General features: G+C 48.0%; 2 long non-coding RNA genes across 2 annotated transcripts in view; one reads left to right on the top strand and one right to left on the bottom strand.

Moving 5' to 3' along the window:
* The window catches only part of LOC125964043 (uncharacterized), a 365,140-nt gene that overhangs the window by 222,510 nt on the left and 116,075 nt on the right, over window positions 1-26,555 (top strand). The gene's annotated exons all lie outside the window — the stretch shown is intronic.
* Window positions 1,723-26,555, bottom strand: part of LOC125964044 (uncharacterized) — a 66,532-nt gene continuing 41,699 nt past the window's right edge. Inside the window, exons 2-3 of the long non-coding RNA XR_007476564.1 lie at window positions 2,886-2,996; window positions 1,723-1,850 (exon numbers count right to left, since the gene is read on the bottom strand). This is a non-coding gene — a long non-coding RNA (uncharacterized LOC125964044). The remainder of the gene's footprint in view (window positions 1,851-2,885; window positions 2,997-26,555) is intronic.

The raw sequence follows: 26,555 nt of genomic DNA, 5'->3' as shown, positions 1-26,555 counted from the left end.
GAAATTGAGCTATTTGTAATGAGGTGGATGGACCTAGAGTTTGTCATACAGAGTGAAGTAAATCAGAAAGAGAAAAACAAGTACCTTATGCTTATACATGTATATGGAATCTAAAAAAAAAAAAAAAAATGGTTCTGAAGAACCTAGGGGCAGGACGGGAATAAAGACGCAGACGTAGAGAATGGACTTCAGGACATGGGGAGGGGGAAGGGTAAGCTGGGACGAAGTGAGAGAGTGGCATGGATATATATACACTACCAAATATAAAAGAGATAGCTAGTGGGAAGCAGCCGCATAGCACAGGGAGATCAGCTCGGTGCTTTGTGACCACCTAGAGGGGTCGGATAGGGAGGGTGGGAGGGAGACGCAAAAGGGAGGCGATATGCGGACATATGTCTATGTATAACTGATTCATTTTGTTATAAAGCAGAAACTAACACACCATTGTAAAGCAATTATATTCCAATAAAGAGGTTATAAAAGAAAAAAGCCTTGGCTATGGGGGCGGAGTTTAGGGGGGGTGGAACTTAGGCAGGGGTGGGACCTAGGCGGGTGGGGGGTGACGTTTGAGCATGGGGTGGGGCCTAGGCTCAGGACCCACGCAGCCGGAAAAGGCCTTGGCTGCGAGGGCGGGACACATTCAAGTATGGGGCAGGGCCTCTGCTTAGGACCTGCACAGGAGAGACGCAGCATGTGGAAAGGAGGGCCTCTGGAGTGTGGAGTTCCGGAGTTTGGAAGTAAGGCCCTGGGCAAGGGTGTGTGGGTGGGGTTTAGGCCCAGCGCATTGGAGGGGGTCTCAGAGGGGGTCTCCGAGTGTAGAGGTAGGGCCCTGGGTGGGGGTGTAGGGGCGGGGCTTGGGTGTTGAGTGGCAGGAGGGAGGCTCCGAGGGCAGAGGATTAGGCCCCGGAGCCCAACAGGCTCCCTGGTGCCTAAGTGGACACCTAGGCCGAGTTCCCTTCCATTCCCCCACCATCTCCCCCAGGGTCTCCCCCGTCCCCGCTGGACCCCTAACTGTGGGTGGGTCCCGCTGGGTGTAGGAAGTCCTACCCTCCCCCAGCCACCCCTCAGGGGTGCTGGTCCAGAGGTCGACCTTTACTTATGCTCCCCCTTCCCCCCCCCATTCCCTTAGGACCCGCAGCTGGAGGGAGGCTTGGTGGGCAGAGGATCAGGCCCGGGATCTCCACAGGCTCCCGGGGGCCCAAGTGCACAGGGAAACCTGGCCACGCTCCCTTTTGACCCTCTGTCCTCCCAGTGGTCCCCCAATTTCCCCCTTAAGGCGTGGGATCCCTTCCCCTCCCCCAGCCACCCCTCAGGGGCACCAGTCCCGTCCCGCCTCCACTTCCCTTCCTCCTTCACTCCCCCGACGCCCCACATCCTACCCAGTCACTGGGGGTTCCTCCTGTCCCCTTAGGTGTCTGTGGTCCCTCACCAGTGCCTGGTAGGTGCCCTAGTTGTGCGGAGACACGAATTCCGCATCCTCCTGGTCCGCCACCTTGACTCTGCCCCCTGAATCATAGTCTTTTAACAAGGGTCTGAAGATTTCTTTGTAATAACAGCAACAGAAAAACATTTGCCAACCTGCCAGTGTAGGTTTATTTTGTCACAAGAAAACTGGGGCCTCTACAAGCTGAAGAGGTTACCCCCACATCTTCATAATGGTGCACACTTTATTTTTCCTGTCCCTCAGTTTGTAAAGATCAGGGAGGTATTTCCTGAAGACCTGCCCCAGTACTCCAGCTCACCTGAGAGAGGGAGAGGAGCAGAGCCAAGTCATGACAGAATCACCAAAGCTAGCGTTCACTTCACCACCAGCCCTCTGACTCTGAAAAACAGGTCTTCAGTCTCTGGTGCTGGAAATGCAGAGAAAAACAACCAGTGGGTGGAACTATGTATTACCCACACTCAACCATCCCTGGCCTTGATTCTATCTGGGGACTGTGGCTGGAAGTGGGAAGACTGAAAACCATCGGGCAGGGTCTTGTAGGCCATGCCAAGGGGGCTTCCAGGGAGTGTGGGCTTTGATCTTTGGGAAGAGGAAACTGTGAAGGACAATCTCAACTGCATTCTAGAAAAATCTTTCTGTCTACAGTGCGGAGGATGAATGGGAGGAGGGAAGACAGAAGGCAAGAGGCCTCTTAAGAGTTGTTGTAAGGTCCGTGATACCAATTATTACTTTAATTCCAGCAATGTTCACTGCCTGAGCCTGACCCACTCCTGTGGACATTTCCAGACCACAGGCTCTGATGTCAGTAAGAGAGGCCATGGGTTGCATGCAACTCCCCAAACTCTGTTATGGCATCTCTCATCGTCTATCAGAACGACAGCAGAAGGAAAATGAGATTTAAAATAACAACCTTGAATCTGCTAATCTAGAAAAGAAGTAAATTATTTTGAAACATTAGCGCTTTAGTTATTATCAGTCATACATTGCATATGACACGTCTCACTCAGCTGGATGCACAATGAATGGACCACAGCATCACAGTCCAAACAAGAGATGCCAGGGGTGTATGACCCAGGGGAATGCCTGAGGAGAAGGAAGGAAGGGACTTGGAGTAATCAGACAGCTCTCAGGATTCGCTCAACCTGTCTCTGGTTCATTGGGTAGAAGCATTCCATCAGCATCCTGGTCAGGCTGCCCTCACCCAGGGCTCCTACCAACCCAGATGGAAAGAGTCCCTGGGCTTCTACCTCCCAGCCTCCCCACTTCTCCTTCATGATACACAGTCCCAGAGCACAGAGACTTACTGGATTAAAGGCTTTCCAATTGGATTTCCTTGGAGTTTTCTCTTGGAAGATTTTAGTACTCTGAACTGTGAACTTACTGGAGTTTGCTTGCTTGTGTGTGTTTTCTTATAAAACAAAGAGCATTCCTTATTACAGACCCTTGTCTCCATCTGCGAAGCACGTAGAATGAGGGTATGGTTTCAGTCTCACCCCTCTCCTCCCGTGACCTGGACAGATCTGGCCAAAGTCATGTGTGCGACCCCCAACACCTAAGGATGGATCACATGAATGAGTCTTTGAGGGTTTGAAAAAGCTCCTAATTCCCTCCTCTGCCTGTAACATCCCACTCTGCCCGGCCATCATGGTGGAGGTGAGAGTAGCTGTTCTTCTGACCCAAAGAACATCTTTTGCTTCTCCAAATGGCAAAGTGGTCCCTGATGCCATCTTATGGTTGTCCCTTACCTGCAAACTCCTTTCTTCTAGGGGAGGTAATGCACTTGCCCAAGAAAGGATAAAGTTCTCAGGTGGGAGATGAAAAAGAGGGTTTTTGAAGACGGGAGCAAGTGACCACAACATGGACAGCCAAAGATGTCCCCGAGCTGCAGCATGGTATAGAGGAGTCACAGATGCCACCCCAGGCCTAAGGCTAATGATAAATGGAGATTTTACTGCAAGGAGGTGATGGAGCCTAGGCTGGGACCCCACAGATCTCACCCACCACTCCTCCTAACTCCTGCCCAGCTGTTTCCATCCAGAACTCTATGGGGGTCCTCAGTTGGGAGCTGCGGCAGTCCCAGTGCAAAGAGAAGCTGCTGCCACGGGTCTCACTGGGTGGAGCTCACTGATCGGTTGCCTTCAGCCAGCAGCTCCCCACCATGGAGACAGCTGTGCCTCTCAAAGCCCACAGCTGCCAGGCAGCAGGATGGCTACAGTGCAACAATGCATCTGTAGTTATTTTTTACGGAGCACCAAATCCAAATTCCTGTTAGACTCAAATCCCAGTTACACAGAACATCCTAACCTGGAGGAAGAACCACAAATTATCCCAAATTGCAGGTCATCCAAAAATTGGGGTCACATGGAGCCTAAGAAACCAATTAAGGCTTCGATGTAATTTTTTCAGTGGCAAAAAGCAGTTCTGTGATGGAGTGGACCTTGCACTGACGTGGAAGTGAGCTTGCCAGTGAGCACTTGGGAGGGGATCGTAGATGAAGATCAGCTACAGAACCACACCACCACCAGCAGAGACTCAGCGTTCCACCCGGCTGGGTCTTTGGGAAGAGCTCACATGTTTACCTTGCCTGATCAGAGGAAGAGTCAAATCCAAAGAAAAATTCATAAATGAATAAATACATAAAAAGATGTAAATTTAATAAATAAATAAAAAGAATTTCTGAGAAGAGCAGAAATCGTGCATTTAGGTCTTTCTCTGTCATTGAAGCAGCCATTCCACAATCCAGCCTGGGAAACCTTCTAAATTTCCAAGTGTCCTAAGGAAAGGTAAACGGCCTTCAGGAGGAGGAGCTCACGTTTATTTATTTATTTATTATTGTTATGTTTTATCTGTGTTGGGTGTTCCTTGCTGTGTGCAGGCTTTCTCTAGTTGCAGCAAGCGGGGGCTACTGTTCGTTGATGTGCACAGGCTTCTCATTGCGGTGGTTTCTCTTGTTGTGGAGCGTGGGCTGCAGGCATGCAGGCTTCTTAAGAAGATAGTAGTTGCAGTGCACAGGCTCAGTGGTTGTGGCACATGGGCTCAGCAGTTGTGGCGTACAGGCTTAGGTGCTCCACAGCATGCGGCATCTTCCTGGACCGGGCTCGAACCCGTGTCCCCTGCATTGGCAGGCGGACTCTCAACCACTGCGCCACCAGGGAAGTCACAGGGCTCACGTTTATTTAGCATCATCCATGTGCCAGGCATTGTGCTAAACGCTTTGCATACACGATCTCCTCTGATTCTCACGATAGCTCTGTGAAGACGGTACAGGTATAAGCCCCATTATACAAATGAGGAAACTGAGGATTGAAGAGGTTAAGTAGCCTGCCAACGATCACTCAACTAGTAAGGAGTAGAACTGAGATTTGGACCAGAGCTTCAGCTCTTAAGTGCTAAGTAATAGCAGCTTCAAAATGTGGAAGAGAGTTGTTTCAATCGCTTATACTAGGAACTGACACATCTCCAACCTGTAAGGGTCGGGGAGGCATTCTCTCCTGTAAGCACTTGCTTGAAGCCCTGCCCTGCCCTGCTTGAATCCATAAAATAATCCAGATCCATTTTGTTAATGCCTCAATCTTGATATGAAGATATTCATGACATCCAAACCCGTATCCTCAGCCTGGCCCAGACAGTGTGTGTCGACCCACCCCCTCTCCCCAAACCCCCCAAATCCCACCGCAGGCCATGCAATGTTCACCCGCTGATTGAAATAATGCAATTAGGTGATATAGAAAATCCGGCCCACATGGTACCATCTGCATTCTCTTCTGGCAGCTAATTTGATTGGCGCTCTTCAATCCATAAGGCACTCATTGCAGCAGCCAGATAATCTGCCTCAACTTTTCCTACACCATTTGTAAGTGAAAAACACTCCCCCTCCTCCTGCTGTGACCCAGGGCCAGGTGGTGAGCCTCTAGGAAAGCAAGCTCCTGAAATGGCAGAGAAAGTACTAAAGGTGTGTCATACTAGGTCCACCAGGCCAGTTCCCACTCCTGGATGGGTGTCCTTCTCGGCTGAGAGCAATGACACTCACCCTTCTGTTGCCCAGCCTGACCCATTCTCTACAGGAGCAGAAGTGAAGCCCAGCCCAGAAGCAATAGGTGGCCCCAAGCAGTCTCCATCTGGGCAGAATCCGAATCCTGGCTTTTTCACCATACAGGAGGGTTTGAAGATCAGTCTCTGGGTGAGTGGATGAGTGGACAGATGGGCAGAGGGGTGCATGGATGGGTGGATGCGTGAGTAGGCGAGTGTGTACAATTATATGAACCAGCTAAGTAGGGAAAAGAGAGAAAGTGTCGGGGGAGGCAAAGAAGGAGAATGGGTCTGCAGGACTGGAATGTATGGAGGACACCCCACCCCATTAATCCTATGCTGATGACACAAACCTGGTCATCGGTGACCATGTACCTGAGTTCAGATTCCCTAGAAGCAAGAACTAAGACAGGGATCTGGGTCCGTATGATCTACTGAGCAGATATTCTCAGGAATATGTATTAAACTCAACAAATACTATTGGGAAGAGTGAGGCAACAGGACAAGGGAGGGGAAGGAGCAAGCAAGCGTGTGGTTGTATCTGGAGTCTGGCTTTAGCCTGACAGTGTGACACGCTCTGAAGCACCAACCGTCCCTGTGAAGTTGACCCCAACCTGAGGCACGTGGGCTGACCCTTTATACCCCCTTGTCAGTCAGTCATTGGCCGCAGGGGTGGGAGAGGTGGCGAAGCTTCCGGGCCAGACGGCATTTGTCCTTCTCCGATGACTCACTTCACTCAGTATGACAATCTCTAGGTCCTGGCATTATTTTGTTTTTTTTTATGGCTGATTTACAAAACAGAAACAGAGTCACAGGTGTAGAAAACAAACATGGTTACGGGGGGAAAGGGGCAGAGGGATAAACTGGGAGATTGGGATGGACATATACGCACTACTATATATAAAATAGGTAACGAATAAGGACCTCCTGTACAGCACAGGGAACTCTACTCAATACTCTGTAATGACCTAGATGGGAAAAGAATCTAAAAAAAGAGTGGATATATATATAGGTATAACTGATTCACTTTGCTGTACAGCAGAAACGAACACAACATTGTAAATCAACTATACTCCAATAAAAATTTTAAGAAAAAGGGCTTCCCTGGTGGCGCAGTGGTTGAGAGTCCTCCTGCCGATGCAGGGGACACGGGTTCGTGTCCCGGTCCAGGAAGATCCCACATGCCGCGGAGCGGCTGGGCCCGTGAGCCGTGGCCGCTGAGCCTGCGTGTCCGGAGCCTGTGCTCTGCAACGGGAGAGGCCACAACAGTGAGAGGCCCGCGTATCGCAAAAAAAAAGAAAAAAAAAAAACTTCCTGGGGAGAGGGCAATTCCTAGAGAACTCGCAGCACACAGCAGCCAGGGAATGGGAGCACTGGGAGAGAGGGGGTCAGGACGGACACAGACAGCATCCAGCGCATCCTGTAACAGACGCAAGAGCCAGAAAGCCAAAGAGACCACAGAACCTCCCTCCCCAGGTGGAAAGTCTGAGGCTCAGGCTGTCACAATGAAACTCAGGTACCCACACCCATTGCTCTGTGCGGTGGCTGCACACACTTCCTTTTCCACAGGCCAATCTTTAAAAAGTTAACCCACCATAGCACAAGGAGTCAGTGTGAACCTCCCTCCCAGCCCTCGTGGCTGAGGGTAGCTGTAACATGGAGTTTAGGAGATGCCTGTATCTTTAAGAAGACATCCAGTGCCACACTTCATATCTCAGAGTTGGCTTCTATCATCTTTGGAAGACTCCCTCAGTCTCTGTCACCCAGAGCCATCGCCTCTCTAGGACAAACTGTTCCATGTCATCAACTTCGGATTCTGCACCCTGCAGAAGGGAGACGTAAACATGGGACTTTGCCCACAGAGCCTTCATGCATGGGGGTCACCACATCAGTGTCACGGACACCTGCACACTCTTACCTCTGCCAGGTCCACGTGGTGACAAAGCAGCTCGTTAATTTGAACACAAATGCATTCCATCATCCCGGTGCTTGGCCCGCCTGATGCCAAGGAAGGAGTAGGGCTACCCTGTGGAGTGCGCTGAGTGGGCAGACGCTGGACCTGGCACACCAAGCCACCGTCAGAAGTACCATCTTTTGCCCCTGGAGTCTCACGGTGCACAGACACTGGCTGAGTACAAACACAACCACCCCAAGAGAAGGAAATTCAACGTCCCCCAGATAGGGACACGCTATATCAGGAAACAAAAGCTATTTTCAAGGTTGATGACAGAGATACGTACACAGATGGAGGGAAAGTGAAATCTCAGATGTAACTGCTATTGGGCAGGCATTAAACAGTAATCCAAAGTTGGTACATGCAGAGCAACGGGCCTACGTACGGGGGGCACATGCTATGCCCAGATGATGAGAATCCCTGAGCCCTCAGAGGGTGGCTCTAAGGAGACAGAGAGTGGAAAGGACATCACGATGGCAAAACCAGATGAAAGGCACAATGAGCTCCTGAAAATTAAATTTTCCTCCTCTGGGGATGGAGGGAGTGGGAGAGGGGGGTTGGCTGTTCCATTCAGACCCTGGGAATTGGAGGCCCAGTGGGCTCTGCGGTGTACCTGGAGGAATACTGTGTACACCGGGGCGGAGAGCCTGTCCAAATGATGGTGGGGTGGGGCGCACACAGTGGAGATCAGAGTCCACCAGCTGAAAGGTGACACACCTCAGGTAGATGTACCATCGTCCACTGGAAATTCATCCCCGGAGTGATTTGATTGCTGGTTTTAGATGCCCCAAGATCAGCAAAGAAAATATTTGAATATGACTTTTATTTAGGGGAAAAACAAAAGCCTATCAAAGGAATCACCTCTCCTAAGAAAGAAGCATACCAGGAGGAAAAAAAAAAATCCCTCTCTCCCAGGAGCAAAAAATTCCAAGCACAGTTCAGACTCAGAGAGTCCTGGGCTGTCTGGGTTGGAAATGACCCATTCAGGGCGAATCTCAGTATTGCCCGGAAAGTCATGGCAAAGAAGTTTGTACTTCCTGCTAGACATGGAGGAGGAAGCCTGCAGCCCTAGGAATTGCTGGTGGCCAGCATGGGCCCATCTAGGAAACCAGTCAAAAGGCAGCACAGAAAATGGAAAGAAACGGTGTCCCTGGTGACATCACTGAGTTCCTGGGTTCATCCTCACCTGAACTTACATCTGGACTTTTCTGTTAACTGTACCAGCAGATTTCCTTCATAGTTTAAGCCAGTTTAATTTTCTTTTTTTTTTTTTTCAGTCACTTGCAACCCAAAGATTTATAATCATGACAATGACCTTAAATGTCAAAGCCCCATCTTCCCCTTTTCTGAGTTGGAACATTTCTCAGCACAGTTGGAACTACTGTCTTCTTAAGAAAAAACAGCGAGAAGCCTCCCAGTTCTTCTAAGACGCCGGCAGGACAATGATGCTGTGGTCCCTAGCCCTGTGTCAGGGACAAGTCCTGCTCCCACTGTGTGATGAGTGCCTCACATAATCGAGGCTTTGATCTTGGGAAGCCACAGCACCCCCTGTGCTGCAAGGTGCGCGAACAAGGCTGTCACCAGGCATGGAGACATCCCTTTGTAGGTCCTGCCCTGGTGCCGAGCATGGGGGCGATGACACTACAGAGTAGGGTCAGCTGTGGCTGAACTCAGCTCTTTCCTCCAACAGAAATCAAAGCTCTGGTTCCTCACCTGTCTTCCCTGGGGGGTCCAACGTTACATCACCAGGGACAAAAGGCCCTAGTATCAGCTTTAGAAATGTTCCTCCATCTGTCTCCCCTTTCTGCTGTTTGGGCTGAATGCAAACATAGAACAGGCATGAGTCGGACCAAGATACACCCTCCCTGCTCACTGAAGTGTCAATGAATGTGGGAACTCTGAACAACTCCCCCAGAGGATTTTAAAGATTCCACTTGGGTTTCCATGGTAATCTTACAGAGCCAGCCCTCAATAAGTGTTTGTTAAATTGAATTTATTGAAGACTAAAGGGAATCGGATATTCCCATACCTGGACTGCCACACCACAGAAGATTCCCTGGCCTGGCAAAGGGACAAGCTGGGAACTGGAGGCTTTTATCAGCAAGGAGGTCAAGGCTCTTTGGTCAGCTCTGGGCTTCTTCCTCATCTGTACCAAGAAAACAGCATTCTGTAAGAAACCAGCATGGCTTAGGTAAGAACTGAAACTCAGTTCTAAAAAGAGACCCTTCTGGCCTATTCTGCCACGACCAGAAAGATTTCTAGAGTGAGAGTATTTGCTCCTCGGCACAGGCAAAGCCCTTTCAGTGGAAATACTCTGAAGGCCCTCTGTGGATCTGACTTCCCTTCCAACCGGATGATCCTCAAGCTTTGGCTTTACTGAAAAATGTTTTACACCCAGATTAGAATTTAACAAGCAAAATTGCTGAATCAGAGCAAAAACTGAGAAGTCACCAGCCCCAACAGGGAATCAATAGCACACGAGTCAATAAGCGCATAAGGAGACAAGCCCTGGAGGCTCTTGAGGGACGTGGGGAAGTGGTTAACATTTTTTAATCCAGGTATCGTATATACATAGATGAATGCTCCTTTAGCCAGAGACCCAAGCAAATATAAATGCCCCCTCTGCCAGGCCAGGCCTGTGGCAGCCGGGCTGCATTGCAGATAAGCTACATCCCTGGCAGAAATGTGGAATTAAACATCGATTCCAAGGTGCCCTGCCCTTTGACCCCTCAGGCTAATTAGACTCAACCACAGAAACTTTGCTCAGGGCCAAAGCTGCCTGGCGGATTCATCTGCAAACCAACTCCCATTCCATTTGCAAAAACTGCCACTCGTCAGAGCTGTTAAAACTACCAACTGTCGTTTTGTCAATAGGTACGGCCCATTTCTGAGGTCAGATCGATTCCAGAACAAAGTTTTGAGTGACAACATTACCCTTGGAGGGGTTCCAGGAGCTTTTGCTTTTGCATCCCCCTCACGTTAATGACAAACAAGTTCCCCATGACGGATATACCTGCAATGAATATTGAAGGGACAGTTAATGATTTCAAGGCACCACTATACAGGCCTCATATTTCAAATTTAAAACTCTCCTTTCAAAGTAGGATTAGTTTTCAAAGCCTAGAAATGAATGCTAATATAGTAGGCAAAACAAGTTTTTTTAACGCCTCAAAAAATAAAGCAAAGAAAATTAATATTAGGGAGTCCACTCAGTTGAGACAACCCCATTATCCTTTGGACACTCACAATGAGGCTCTGTACTAGAGGCCTGTCTTGTCACTCCTTGTTTCAAAGGATTTGAGATCTACAAATCATTGATTCCAAACTCTAATATATATATAACATTCTGAAGAGCGTATCTGTTAGCAGGCAGGCCTTACACATGTGTGTGAGTCCCATTTTCTCTCTTTTTAGTCCACTGGAGATTATAAATGTAAGTTCATGGACCTACATGGCTCTGTCCTTTCAGACAGGCATATGCAGACAGCTATTCATATATTTCTTCTAAAGGAAAATTAGAAACTTACAAAGCAAAAAAAAAAAAAGCTTAATATCTAAATCATAAAATCAATTTGGCTCCTGAATCTGGGGAAATTGCTTTCCAAATATAGTGACTTTCTCCCCGCCAGGCAGAAAAGAAATCATTTCTGGCCCAAAAAGTCAGACAAACTGCTAGTGATAACTAAACAAAGCACTAATTCCAAGCTAAATGAACAAGAACAAGCATAAAGGAAAACTGGTATTGTAAAAAGACATCAACAGTAGGCAAAGAGATGTGTTCCTTTTTCACCAAGAAAGAAAAAAGAAAACAAATAGACATCTAGGTAGCAAAATGACAAAACAACACATTGAAAATATTGATGGCATGAAGTAAGTCAGAAAGAGAAAAACAAATATCGTATATTAACGCATATATGTGGAACCTAGAAAAATGGTACAGATGAACCGGTTTGCAGGGCAGAAATAGACACAGATGTAGAGAACAAACGTATGGACACCAAGGGGGGAAAGTGGCGGGGGCGGGGTGTGTGTGTGTGATGAATTGGGAGATTGGGATTGACATGTATACACTAATATGTATAAAATGGATAACTAATAAGAACCTGCTGTATAAAAAAATAAAATTCAAAAAAATTTTTAAAAAATGATAACGACAGCAACAATATTAATTCCGACACTTAACAATTAATCTTCAGACCAGAACCACACACACACACACACACACAGCAGTCTGAATCTATATCATAAGATATCATGTCAAGGAAGTGCTTGAATTATTGGCAATCAATGTGTTTCACAAGGAGTCTGTGGGATGGACAGTACTATTGTCTACTGACAGCTTGAAGACAGAATTTCTTCATTCATTCAACAAATGTTGATTGAGCACGCCAGGCCCTGTGCTAAACCTTGGGGACCCAGCAGTAAACAAAACAAGCACAAATCACAGCTTTCCTGTGTGCTATAGTCTAGTGGAGAGAGACAGGCAGAAAGCAAAACAAGTCAAAATAAAGGATGTGCCACAGAACGTGATGGTTAAAAACAAAAAGAAAAGAATGATGGCAGATCGATGCCAGCAGCTACACTGCCTCATCCAGCCAGGAGCATAAGGAGCAGATGAAATATACCTCAGCTCCAGGCTTCCTGAGGGGCCCGGAGGAAATGCTCCGTTAACTCCTCCTGGCCACTACCGGTGCTGTGAGGATAGATAAGAAGCTCCTCTTTGACCATACAGCACATAGCTGAGAGTCCATGGCTGTGCCTTGTTATGCCCTACCTGTTGTTTATATTGCCTAACGTGGACCTTTTCTCACAGGTCTCCTTTGGGACTAGGGCCTCGTGCCATCTGCAGCAGTGGGAGCAGAGAAAGCAGGACCTAGAACTCAGGGGCATAGGGATAGACCAATACGCTAAATTTGCCACCCACATTATTCTATAAACACATGAAGTTTTCCCTTGCCAACTTTCTCTAGCTAGCTTCCCATGGAAGCTAAAGTATTACCCCCAGAGGACACAAACCCAACGATTCTACCAGAGCTGTGGCACCTGGTAATTTAGCGACCCTTTATTGCAATGCTGATCAATCCTGATTGCAAATCCCACAACACAAAGCAACCACTGTTAGTAACAACCTCTTGTTTATGCAGAGCCTTCTGGGTCTCCCAGAATTATGCTTACAGTAAATTGCTTCCACCCACCCGCCCCAGCCAGAGGTATGAGTCCAACATGAGACTCTCAAGCTCTATTATCGCCAATTAAAACACAGGGTAAGAGAGAATGTAAACCAAGATAGATTATGTAATCAGGCTCTAATAAGGTCTAAGCAATTAGAGAATGAATCTGGGTTCATTTTCTTTTGGTTTTGTTTAGCACCTAAAGAGCTGCTGGGAAATTTCTGTGTGTCCTTGACTGTCTCCTCCCCCTTCCTCCAGACCTCAGACCTTGCCTGGGGCCTGGGGGAAGCCGGGTATGTGGCTGGTAGTGGACTGAAGCCAAAGAATGGCTTTAGACAGACTGATTCGGTGGGTAACAGGTAGGGAGTCCCAAGGGCAGTTAAATGCTTGAGCTACTCAGTTTTGAGTCTCTAAGCCCTGCCTTCAATGAACTCTTCCCTGCCCCTGCGGAATCTCTTGGAGGAATTTATGCATAGAAGACAAAAGGAAGTTTCTAAATAGCTAACTGGGGATTTGCATCCCCTCCCCGTGAACCACTCAGATTGTTGAACAGACTGGCCAGGTGGAAAGGGCCTTTTCTCTGGGCTGAAGGCAACAGAGTCAGCCAAAGTAGGTTCTCCTTAAATACAGACAGACCCAATGTCATGACCCAGCCAGGCCTTCTGAAGTGCGGGCAGCAGCCCCAGGCCCTGCCTACCTGGCTATGTTGGGGGGGAAGCAGAAGGAAGCAGGGAGAGAGTTGAGACTATAGGTGAGAGGTTTTCAAAGTCAGAGGTGGAGACGCAAACTTGGAGGCCACAGTCGGGAGCAGATGCATGAGACGGAGGGAACAGGCCCCGAGGCCTTGTGAGGATAGCACAATGGGTGTCAGGGCTGGGCCTCGGGGCAGGAGGAGATGGCTGCCAGCGGTGGAGGAACCTTGCTTGTGAGTAGAAGTGGGTCAGGGGAACTGATCTTGATCAGTCAGCACTGCCTGGCACAGGCCTTCGGCTGGGCTCCAGGCCCCTCAAGGGATGCAATGATGCTTGAACTTCAGAGGAACCAGGGTGTGGGCAACATTCGGGGCAGGGACAAATGAGAAGCCGGAAGGTATGGAGTTAAGGTGTAAGTGCTCTTTCCTAGAGGGATTCACAAGGTGTGGACTTCTGAGTGACCAGGCCCTGCTCTGAGACCAGCCTGAGAGTTCCTAGCCAGTGCTACAAATAGCCTATTCTCTTCTATGAATGAGAAAATGCGCCCCCAGGGGTAAACACAGCCCCAAGGGCACACAGGTTGGTATTGCAGTGCAGACTAGATTCCAGCCCCCATATGCTCCCTCAGCTGAGCACCTTTGAGCAGTGCACAACCTGCTCGAGCAGCCAACTGTTAAGCGAAATACCAGCCACGGGCTGAAAGCGAGGGGCCAAGGCCCACCCACACGACACTGATCCCTAATAATGTGTTCACATCGCGCCCTTCCCAAAGCCTCCCATCCCATCTCCTGCGGAAGGATAAAGCGGGGTCCACTAGCCTATTTAGCTGATGAGGGGACAGAGCTGGGAACCATCCTTACAGGGTATATCTGACAGTCAGCTCTTCCCTCCGACCATCCCTGCCACCCTTCCCAGCCCTGCTGCAAGGTGGAAGTATCAAAAATAAAAGCACCACATCATCACTAAATCACCCTGAGCCTTAGAACTGACTTGAGTAGGGTTTAGGGTAGAAATACTTAAGCCTGGTATTATAAAAGCTCAAGAGATATGGTAAAAATCTCATAACAAAGTTTATTTAACCCACCTCCTTCTTAAGTTAAATGTGTTCTGCAGGGGGGAACGGGTCACAGAATCCTCTTCTCTCTGGGGGTTCCCAAACCAGATCTGCGGGGATTCACTCCACCACGGGGTGAGCTGACTAAGGATTACCGGGAGGTGTGGGAGGAGGACTTGGGGGCTGGGGGTGGAGACAGACCCTATCTTTAGCCGACAAGCAAGTTGAAGCTTGGAGCATTGTTCACAAGCAGTGCTAGGAAGGGAAGTGCGAGGAAGACACAGGATCCAGAGGGGCCCCGAGAAATCCTCCTTTCTGGTAGTTGTCTGGCCTACTAATTATCTAAAAAATCCAGGGCGTGAGCTTGCTCCGCCAATTAATTACTCATAAAAGCCTAAAGCAGCAGGAATTAAAGCAAAATGTTGGTGGAAGGTGTTTCTTGGCGAACCATCGCATAATGTCTGTGCCTAGCTCTCGCTGCTCCAATCTCTGAGGATGTCTGCGGTTTCGTGAAGTAAAAGGAGATTTTCTCACTCTGGCTTCCCCTCCCTCCCATCACAGCCCGGACCTCCTATGTGTAACCCCAGAAGGGACAAGGGCAGGCGAGGGCGGCCGTGCCCCTCTGAAGCCGGCCATGGCCCCTGAGAGGGGAGAAGCACAAAGTGGAAGGAGTTTCTAAAATGGGAGCCAGGACCCCCACCTCTGGGACCATCTGAGGAGCCTGGCCTTCTCCCGGTCCCAGGCTCCTAGCGTGCCAATTGGCCTTAGTGATTCTTCTGCTAAAACACCCCCAAGGCGTTGGGCCCCGTGCCTGGCACACAGAGTACCTCCATAATGGTGGTCTTGCTGTGAGTCCTTGTCTCTGGGACCCCTCCCTCCACAGCCACAGGGCCGAGGCAGGAGGCGCATCTTGCCCCTGCTTGCATGCATGACCGTGGACCTACGTATTTCAGCCAAGGTCAAAAGAGCACAGCCCTGAGAACTCATCCACAGTCCCTGCCCTACCCACAGAGTGGCCCCCTCCACTCATGTCCCTGCCGACCACTCTTCACTTTCACTGTAACTGTTTCGATGTCTTCACCCTCCCTGTGCCCCCAATTCCCCATTTACCAAAGCTCTTCCCATCCTTCACCACCTATGTGCACCCCACCTCTACACGAAGCTTCTGCAGACGCAGCTTCCCCCAGCCTTCAGGGATCTCCCTCCCTCAGAGCTCCTACTGCCAGTTATGTTTGTCCAGGGGTCCTCACCCAAAAGCTCTCTCCCTCTGACTCCAAGAAGGCCCCAGGATGCAGGACTCAGGCCCCGGCTTCTCCCTGAGACTTCTCAAGGTCCTTCAGGCTAAGGACAAGACACTCTGGAAGAATTCCCTCTCACAGAAGGCAGCACACGTTCATCAGAGTCAATGCACAGTGTACTTCAAAACCATTTGTCATTCTAGTGGCCTAGTTATCAACTTCCCATCTTGTAAATATATCCCTCTGGGAGGAAGAACGGCTTCTTGTTATCTAAGGAAATTGTGAAATAGTAGTGTTCAGTGGAACAGTTGTCAAATCTGGCTTCGGAGTGCCCCGTATCATAGGAAATGAATGTTTTCTTCATCTCGCCATATTGAATAGCTGAGATTGCCACGGCCAGTCATTAGAGAGACAGATGCTTCCACGTTCTGTGGGGTGGCTGCCGCGAGAGGCGCGGACTCCGGTGGCAGATGGAAGGGGAGGGACCAAGGATAATCATCAACAAACTGGAATTATTGACTGTCTGAGAGGTGTCGGGCAAAATAGACTGCACCTAGAACAAATCGTCCTGTTACAAAATGCTTTGGGAAGATGTAACGGCCATTTCTTCTTTCTCTGCCCAAAACTGCCTGTGAGAGAGGTGCAGACCAACTGTTTCTGTGGAAAGCTGTTTGGAGTCACAGGTGGGGTTTGGAATCTTTGTCTCACAAAGTCTGATACGTCAGTTGCTAATGGAGCCGAACAAAGAAAGATCCACTGGCAGGTCAGCCACGCCGGCCACGCTCCACGTCTCTGCCACTGATGGAGGCTGGGGCTCCGTGTGGCCAAGCTGCGGAACACTGGCGGTTGTCCTGCACATCCCACCCTCCCGGGCACACCCCTGAGACTGGCCACCTGAGACGCTAAGCCGAGGAGAAGCCCACGTTGGCCCCAGAGAGGACCACAGAGAAGGCAGACTGGCAGAGCCGCCCCGGGGCTTGTGTTTGCCCGACCTGCTAAAAATATTCCATCAGGACAGCGTCTTTGGATGTGAGGCCTCGTTGGGGTGGAACGTTAGAAACAGAAGGAGTATCTCCAGCTTCAAAGAGCAAAGTCATCATCTATGGTTAACCCCTGGCCAGACTCCTGGGAGCACAGGAGGGCAGGGAAGGAAAGAACCCCCTGGCCAGTTTCCCCAGTAACCTCCCAGCCACACTCTTCCTCTCCTCACAGACTTTCTTTCCCAGCATCTGTGGAAAATATCTGAGATGCAGAGTTTGGAAAGTCCTCTTCCCTTGTACAGGTAATTGTGACTATTTGTCACGGCACAGGGGTGGTGGGGGACAGAGGGGTTTGAGGGCCAGTGCTGGCAGAATTCCACCCCAGCCTGCTACCAGCCACTCAGCCTCTAATTAGGTCAAGTGTATCGTTATTTTTCTCATGCTCTGAGCCCCCCCACTTCCTTTGTCCCAATGTGGGCTTTCAAGAAAGAAAGGGGGAAACAATAAGACCTCTTTCAAATTCTCATACTATTATAATTCTAACTGTGATGGTCATTATGAAATAACCCCTTTAAAGGAAAACTGCACCACAATGAACCAGCATTCGTCATATAATCAGAAAAAGTAAATATGTTATCATAACACAAAGAAAAAAACCTTCTTTGCAGTTTTTGCAGGACCTGAAATACCTCAGTGCCTTATTCACGATGGAGGCCAAAAATGATACGTTTCTTCTGAGTTCCACAAACTGAAGAGGCAGCCCTCCCCTCTGCTCCCTGCTCAGCGTCCCACAGATAGGGCCAGAGGTCTGGAGGTCCCACACGGCTCCTTCTAATGGGGAAACTAGACCCCGCCAAGAGCCCGAAGGACCCAGGAGAGATATGTGGCACCTGGCAGACATGGTCACTTCTAGCAGTGATTTAACAGTCCCCATCACGGGGGCATTTCCTCCCAACTTCTCTGAAATAAAGGAAATTGGGATCCAGGAGTCCCCTCTCAGACAACTCACACTGCCTGGCTCCCCTATCGAATTGGCCACCCAGTGAGTTGGGGAAGATTTGAAGACGCTTGGGCAGGCAGCTGAGCTAAGCCGAGGGGTGACCCCCACCAGAGGCTGTCACAGGGCTGGAAACCTGGATTCTAGCCAGCTGTGCTGTGCAATAACTATTTGACTCTGGGCTTATTTTTTTGGGGCTTTGGTTTCCACATTTGTAGTGTGTTTATATGTGTGCACGTGTGTGTGTGTGTGTGTGTGTGTGTGTGTGTGTGTGTGTGTAATGATGGGGAGGGTCTGGACCAGACATTCTATGACCATAACCAACCAACCCTCGCCCAAATAGCATCAGACAGTGAGTGGTGTCTGCTGAGCACACAAATACAGTGAAATACAGTGTAACCCAGTGGTTTTAACTGTGGTCTTTGGATTCAGACAAACCAGGGTTCAAATCCCAATTTTGCCCCTTAACTTCTCTAAGGTACAGTTTGCACACCTGTGAAATGGGATAAGAAAGGAGAATTTAATAAGATAATGTCTGTAAAGTGTTAGCACAGGGACAGCACAGCATGAGTGCTCTGCAGGGAGCTATCACGGAGCTGAGAGAGAAATCCTGCCACTTGCTTGCTCCAGTCCTGAGGATATCCCAGCCTCAACGGGTGCTGCCAACAGAGGAGATGATTTATATGCAGGACACAAAGTAATCAGAAACAGAAGAATTACCTTCACAATTCAATCACTCAGTCCTGGATAGAGAGCAAACCAGAACCATCTCACAGAGTCTACTTATAAATTTATAATAAATTAGTGAAGAAATAAATATAAACTATCAATCTTTTATCCTAGTCATAATGAATTTTATTAGAAGGAATAATCTCCTCAAAATAGCACAGCTAATGGTTAAAATTTCACACGGTACAGTCTGTTAGAATTTTATATATACATATCAAATTGCCTTGGGAAAATTTAGGTCTGCAAATATTTGTCCAGGAAAATTGGATTTGACAGAAGCAATGGTCACAATAGGAAATTCATAATGTCAGAAGTTATAATGGATACGCTTTGATAAATGTATTAAATTCTTCCTGTAAAATTTACACAAAACAAAATTAAATTCTTTGAAAATAACTGTAGTAAAATTAATATTGGAAACGAGATTACTAGACAGGCCAGGAAACTGATCAAGGCATTAAATTGGCTTAATGGAACTCACTTCAGAGAATTCATTACATCTGCATTCATAAACACACCATCAAAAACATCCATGTGATCGGCCAGGTCCCCACTCCAGGGACACAATGCCCAGTGCCCACTAGAGGGCAGTATCCTGAACCCAGTGCCACTCCCACACGTGTGGAGACAGCCCCATTGATTCTGCTCTTCAGAGACAGCCATGCCTGGACACCATCCACTTTTCCATCCTGAGTTCCTCCCACCTTCCCCTCACCTTCAGTCAAACTAGGTGACTTCTCCAGCCTGAGTTCCTTCACTTACGTAATCCCCCCTTCATGGCAGGTATTCCCATGCCCCACATCCTACCTTTCCTTCAAGACCCAGGTCCAGCTCATCATTGCCTTCCAGATAGTTTTCATACCACTGCAACCATACCTTGCCCCTCCTCATACATCTGTGCCAAAGTCACCAATGACCTCTATATTGCCAAATCCAACGGGAACTCTCAGATTGCCTTCTCTGCCCACCACTCTCTCCTTCTGGTAACCATTTCTTCCCAAGTTTCCATGGCTTCCTGCGCAATGCAGCTCCTTTGGGCCAAGGGAAATTCCTTGAAGGGATGCAGCTGTGATCCATTATCCACCTATACCCAGGCCACCTGGAGGAATGAGGGCCTCAGTCCTGACAGAGGGAGCTGGGCAGTATCCACCAGGTGCCTCAAACTCAGAAGAGCTAAGACCAAACTCATTTGGTGCTGACCGTTCTACTTCCAAATTTTTCCTGATTGTCACTGCCTTAGTTGAAGTTCTCATCACTTCCTAGATTAATGTGCCAGCCTCCTTGGTCTGCTTGACCTATGCCAGTTCATCCTTCACACAGTCACCAGTTAACTAGCTTTTAAAAGACAGATCTGATTATGTCATCGCATCTGGGAAGGAAGGAAGGAAGGAAGGAAGGCAGGAAGGGAGGAAGGGAGGGAGGGAGGGAGGAAGGGAGGGAGGGAGGGGGGAAGGGAGGGGGGAAGGGAGGGGGGAAGGGAGGATGGAGGGAGAGGGATGAAGTTAGAAGACCCTATAATGTCTTGGATCACCTTCTAATCCCTTAACGTATGTGGGTGGGGGCAGAGGGGGGTCAAGTGGAACGTCATTCCTCAAGCGGCCGCCTCTTGAGTCATAACCCCAAATAGTTCTCTTTGCTTTATCCACACTCCCCCATAGATAAGACTTAATGCATTCAACATTACTTCCAGGTGTGTATATAATTGGTAAAGTAGGAATGCTAGTAGAAGTCATAAGCTAATAAGGTTTTAAGCTCATGCCACCAATGAGAAGGAAAAATATGGGCAATCACCCATCATGAACAAAGCAGAGCTTAGTAGCCACCCCTGCTTGGGGTGGTTATTCCACATCTGCAGCAGGATGAGGCAAGATGCAGACAAGCGCAGGACAGCGCACCTAGGTGGTGTGACCTGAGAGAACACGCCAAGGACTGTGGCTCTTAATCTGAGTGACAGGGAAGCCACTGGAGGGGTCTGAGCTGAGGAGGGACCTGATTCAACACACATATTAATAGGCAGGGCCACTCCAGCTGCCGAGTTAGAAAGAGATCACGGGGTAATAAGTGAATAGTCCCTTTTTGTCAGGTTGACAAAAAACCCAGTGTGATAAACGAACGCTCAGTTCATCCAGTTTAAGGGTATCCTTTCTCCTAGCTCTGGGCCACCGTGGGAGAGGGGTTGCCAGGGCCTTCTCTGCACCCTACCTCCTCTTCGCCTCCCCCCACATGGAGTATCCGGACCTCCAGGATGGAGGTCAGGCCAGGGAAGTGTTGGTTAGAGGCCAAAAATGTAGGGTTGTGATATGTCAAATGGTGCTTTCTCTGTGGCCGCTGGGGCAGGGTTGGTCCTCCTCTTCAGAAACACCTGTCTCATCACTGCGGGGAGAAGGGTCTGTCACCTGCAGTCCTCTGGTAGGGACAAAGCCTCCTCCTACTGTCCACTTCTGACCACCTCCCCCCGGCCCCCGCCTGCCTCAGCAAACAGTTTCTGGAAGTCTACTCATGTGCTGAGGACTCAGCTCACGACTCCCAGACAATGGTCTCAAGTGGGCTCCTTCTCGGGTTTCCACCCCTGTCTGAATCTCTGCTTTTGATGGGGGCCCCGTCTGGCTCTTCAGAACCACAGGTCTCATGGGAAACAGTGCCAACAAACTCTGGAATCTCGAGCCCCCTCCCCCATACAACCCCCTCTTTGACAAGACCTGCACAGATGGCCTAACCTGGCACTGTCCACAAGAACTATGTGAGCCTCATGTGTGATTTTAAATTTTCTAGTAGCCACATTAAAAAAGTAAGAAGAAACAGACGACTTTAAATTTAATAGCGTATTTTATTTAACCCAATGTGGCTAAGATATTATCATTTTAATGTGTCATCAATATAAAAATTTACTAATGGGATATTTTACAGGCATTTTTTTCATACTAAGTCTGTGGAATCCAGTGTGTATTTTACACGTACAGGGCCTCTCAGTTTGGACTCCCCACACCCAGTGCTCAGTGCTGTGTATGGCCGGTGGCTACCCCACTGGGCAGCGCAGGCCTAACCCCTAGCTTTAGAGTGTGGGACACTTGTGTCCTCCTGCTCTGGGGCCTTTGCTAGACTCAGAGAAAACAGGAAAAGGTGCAGCCAGCACCATGTGAAGCATGTTTGCTGAGCTAACTGAGCCCAGCGGCCCCGTCCTCAGGGAGGGCTTAGAATCTGGGGGTTGAGGGGGAGGGTTGGGCGCCTGAGCCTTTGCTGAGTTGAAGGAACTGTAAACACAGAGCTTGGCGTGTGAGGCAGAGCAGGTCTCAGCCAGACACCCAAGGCTCTAGTCGATTCAAAGAAGCATCATTTCCATGATTTTCACATAAATTTGTTGAAGTCAAGAGGTGGTAACTCCACATGTGTACAATATAAAATAAAGCTAACTAATTTGTACAGCATACAAGGGATTTCAAATCCAAGGGCTTGACATCTGAAAGGCAGTCAAACCTCACTGCTGTGAAATGAGGGCAGCCTGGAGCTCTGTCAGAGATGGTAAAAACAATTCACTAGGGTATTGTACGCACATCCTCTTCACACACAGTTCGGTTAGTCTGAGTCAAGGAAGTCGGGATAGGAAATGCTTCGTTTATTTCCTCCTTTGATGATTAGTGAAAACAATAGCAGCGGGTATGTGTGATGTGCTCACCACGTGTCAGGTACTGAACCAAACCCTTTACTTGGATTGTCTGATTTCAACCTGATAACCCACCCACCGAGGCATGTCCTGTTATTATTCCTATTTTACCGACAGGGCACTGAGATTCAAAGAATTTAACCCAGGTAGGCTGAGAATCAATGTATCCCTGAGTTCATCAACTTTTGGTTACTGTTAAGGTCCTCTTATCATCAACAATCAAGTGAAAAGTACAAAGTCTATGCTATATTTGTATATACCACATGTTACTAGACCCTATTGTTAGACTTATTTAACCCCACACAGCTAAGATATTATCATTTCAATGTGTGATCAATATAAAAATTTACTAATGAGATCGTTTACAGCCCTTTTGTTAAATCCTAAGTCTCCAGAATCCAGTGTGTATTTACACTCCCAGGGCCTCTCCGTTTGGACTCACCGGGTCCAGGGCTCAATAGCGCCTTGCAGCTGGTGGCTGCCATATTGGTCAGCACAGATCTCACCCCTCACTTTAAAATGTGAAGTAGTTGGCAGATAAGGTTTTATTCTCCACCTTTGCAGCCTTAGCTGAACTCCTCTCCCACGAGGTTGCAGTTAAGTGTCAGCCAGGGCTGCGGTCATCTGAAGGCTTGGCTGGAGCTGGAAGATCCACCTCCAAGGTGGCTCACTTCCACTTGGCAAGCTGGCGCTGCCTGTTGGTAGGAGACCTCAGTTCCTCCCCTGAGGTAGCAGCTTCCACTACTTCTACTGAAAGAAGTGCTTGAGTGTCCTCACAGCAGGGTCACTGACTTCCCCTGGAGCAAAACATTTCAGAGAGTGAAAAATGCAATGTCTTTTCTGGTCAGGCCTTGGAAGACACGCATCGTCACCTCTGCCACATTCTGTTCTTTAGAAGTGGGTCCAGCCCATGTTCAAGGGGATGAGACTTAGGCTCCACCTTTTGAAAAACGAGTGACAAAGAATGTGCAGGCATATTTTAAAACCATCACACACTCCAAGAGGAAAATGAGCAAAAGATATAAATAGGAAATTCAGAAAAGACTAATACACGTATGAAAAAGTTCAAACTTGCTAATAACCAAAGAAATGCAAATTAACCAAGCAGATGCCATCAGACTATCAAGGATTTAACAGAATGACACTATTTAGTGTTGGTGATGGTATGGAAAATGGGCCCGTACATAATGTGAGTATAAATTGGTACAACCTTTTCAGAGAAAGGTTGTGATTCATACCAACAGCCCTAAACCTGTGACTCCCTTTGACCAACCCATTCCATTCTAGGAATTTATCCTAACAAAAAAATCAGAAATGTGCTCAAAGATTAACCTCCAAAGCTCTTTATGGTAACAATGTTTATAATGGAGATAACTTGTTCATGGCCTTAAAGTCTAACAGTAGGGTCCAGTAATATGTGGTATATACAAATAGAGCACCATGCAATTAGTCAGAGTTTCAAATAATATATAAAACTTATATACCATGGAATCCTATTATTATGATTCCCAAACTGTTCCCCAAGTCACCCCCAGGCATTGCAGCAAACTCATAGGAAGTCACGAGATATTTGTAATTTTTGAGAGAAACATAGTGATACTCAGCATTGTTGGATGCCACATGAACCGCTGGCCTGAACTGGTTCACAGTTTCAACACTAGATCATTCTACATTCTTCTGTAGATGGGCTGAGGGATGATTTCTGTGTTCTCCATTATGCCTCTCTATTTAATAAGAATGGCAGAAAAAGAACATTAAATGCCAGGATGTATTTTGGTTTGGGCTACTATGGAAGGACTAGACAGACTGAGCACTTTCTCTCCAACTCCCCCTCCATCCCTAGCCCAGCTTCCTGGACCTCTCAGAAACCCTAGGAGGGCAGTAAGAGAGAGGGGCTGTCCCAGGAGACTACAGGGGGCCAGCAGAGGCAGGCAGAGAGAAGCAGGCCTGCCATGGCTACATCTTGAGAAGATGCCAAGCCCCCAGAGAGGTTGGACCAAGGACGCCAATAGTCGGCCTTGGCCACAAGCCTCTTCGGTGGTGAATGGAAGCCACAGAGTCACTGGACATCAAGCTCCACGGGGTCATTCTGGGGCTCCTATTCTCCCGGTCCCACCAGAATTATGAGGTTCCCAGAAAGAGGCAGAGATTCCACTTTCTAGAATTGCTGACTGGCTGCTGAATTGCTCATCGCCTCGTCTGTCTGGTGAGTTGCAGCTCTCTGCTGCCTTCATGCCATCACACAGGGATGTGGGACCCTGGGGCTGCAGCTCCATCTCTGCACATGTATCATGTCTGGAACTTGTCACCCACCCTCGGATGCCCAGACAGGGCAATCTCCACTTAGGGAGATGGACAGAAGCTCTCTGCCTCTTGCTTTTCCCATGCATTCTGCCTTTTTCCTAAAATCTCATCCTACACCACAGGGTTGAGCTTGTAGAAAATAAAAGCCAACAAGTCACACAGGCGACTTCTGCCTGCAGCCTGGCCATGCAATTCCACCGAGGCAATGAAGCCCCAAGCCTGCCACCTGCTTGAATGGGAAGCAGGAGGGTGGGGGATAGACAAGAAAAGTGAATATCTCAAAATATGATTCAGCCCACAGGCAATATTTGTTCAGCTATGATGGCTTGATGTGTCAGCAAACCAGAGCCACAGAGAGCGGCATTCCATCCACTGACCTCCAGATTCAAGTCACACCGTAAAACAGCGAACAGAGTGGTGGACTCCAGGCAGAAGGATGTGGGGAAGTGACCTTCAGGCTCAGCATGGCGGAAGCTCCTGGCCCACCAGCTCCAGTCCGTTAGAGCTGAGCCATAATTGATCACCACAGCAAATCAATGCAAGTGAGGTCCCTTCCAAAGCCCTGTACAAACTGACTTTATAATGAAATATGAGCCTGTGAAGTTTCTCATTTTGTACTATTCTGACACTTCTGGCAATGTGATTAAAATATAATAAGATCAAATAGAAAATACTCTTTGCTCAATCACCACTAAACCTAACACAGTCAATGGTCCAATTCCATCCAGGAAGAAAAGTCATTTCCAAGACTCCATAAAGAAGCCTACGTTTAAATTTCATGTTCTCTGCTGTTACTTTGAAAAATTACATGTTTTAAATATAGGACAAATACAGGGCAGGCCAGTTCTTGTTATAGTAGAATTTTTCCCAACATTCTCGGTAAATAAAATCCCCAAGCCCTAGCCAATGAATGGCTGCTTCAAGGTTCATTCGATAATACGTAATTCCAGTCCAAATAATAATTTGCTCAATTCCTTTGACGTCTAATTCAAGCCCCATTTTCCCTGAGAAAGCCCAGATACCAACAATTGTTTCCTTCTTCCAGACTTCTGAGAACATACACATCTGCAAAGTACACCCTGGCTGGTAGGTATGTGTACCTTCTCTTCCCAGCTTGACAGGGAAGCTCCTCAAGGTGAAGGAATGCTATTCTCCCCCTTTCACATTATGTGGCACACATGGATTCTGGGTACCAGCCCAGTGTTAGGCACGCTGCAGGTCCTTGATAGCTATTTCCTGATTGAAAGAGCCAGTAATGATGGCATTTAACCCATGGCAGGCTTTCTAGCCATCCATCTCGTGCGCTACTAATCCACAACACACCAATTGTTTCTAGTGAAGACATTATGTTATCCTCTGAGACCTCGACACATACGATCATTTTACACATTGTCAGCTGCATCTATTAATTTTCTTACTGTCAGAGACAGTTAAGGGAGCCTTTGTGGAAACATCTGAGGATTTGTAAAACGGAAGCTTGTTTGTTTGGCTTCCCTTGACATATGGGCTTAGGAACTGTACAATTTTAAGTAACACAGTGAGCTCTAAGATGAATAATTGACTCTGGCAGGTAAGAACACAACTGAGAAGAGATCATTTTCTCAATTCACTAGTGTTTTCCTGCTCACAGACCATTTGAAGAACAAACCTCAATTTTCAGGTTGGACTCTTCTAGATCTGGACCATCTCTAACCACCAACAAACCAACCACAAGCTAGACAAGCCTCTAGACCTAAGTGTCCCAACAAGGCAAAGAGGGTCTCTCCATGCTTGTAAAGGGATCTGAGATGATCCGGTGAAAGAGGTGCCGGCACAGATCAGCTTCCAACGTTCCAACCTCCGATACAAAGCCTCGGTGTCTAAGGTGAACGTTAGCCCCAGATGTTCATTTCCACCTGCTTTGGGCTCTAGCCTCAGGACATCAAAAAAAAAAAAAAAAAGCCAAATCATTAACTTCTAGGATTGTGAGAACCTGAGAAACCAACAGGTCCTACATGTCAGTTAGAAAGCACTCAGTGCAAGAACCAGAAAAGCCAGCTGAGTCATCACTTTGCTGTGATTCACACCTGGAACTAACACAACATTGTGAATCAACTATACTTCAATAAAAAAGAATCAGAAAAGCCAACTCAAATTGACTTGAATGATAAAGGAGATTTATGGACTCATATCTCCAGAAAGTCCAGCTCTATTTCTTTGTGATCCTCTCTACTCAGCTGCCCCCCATGTGTTAATTTTATCTTCAGATCCTCTTCCATCATGGTCACAAAAGGACCGTCAATAGAAACCAGGACTCTGTGCT

Source organism: Orcinus orca, chromosome 3 (genome assembly GCF_937001465.1).
Source record: "Orcinus orca chromosome 3, mOrcOrc1.1, whole genome shotgun sequence".
In the NCBI taxonomy this organism is placed as follows: domain Eukaryota; kingdom Metazoa; phylum Chordata; class Mammalia; order Artiodactyla; family Delphinidae; genus Orcinus; species Orcinus orca.
Note: the sequence above shows the minus strand (reverse complement) of the source record. Positions and strands in the feature narration are given on the sequence as shown.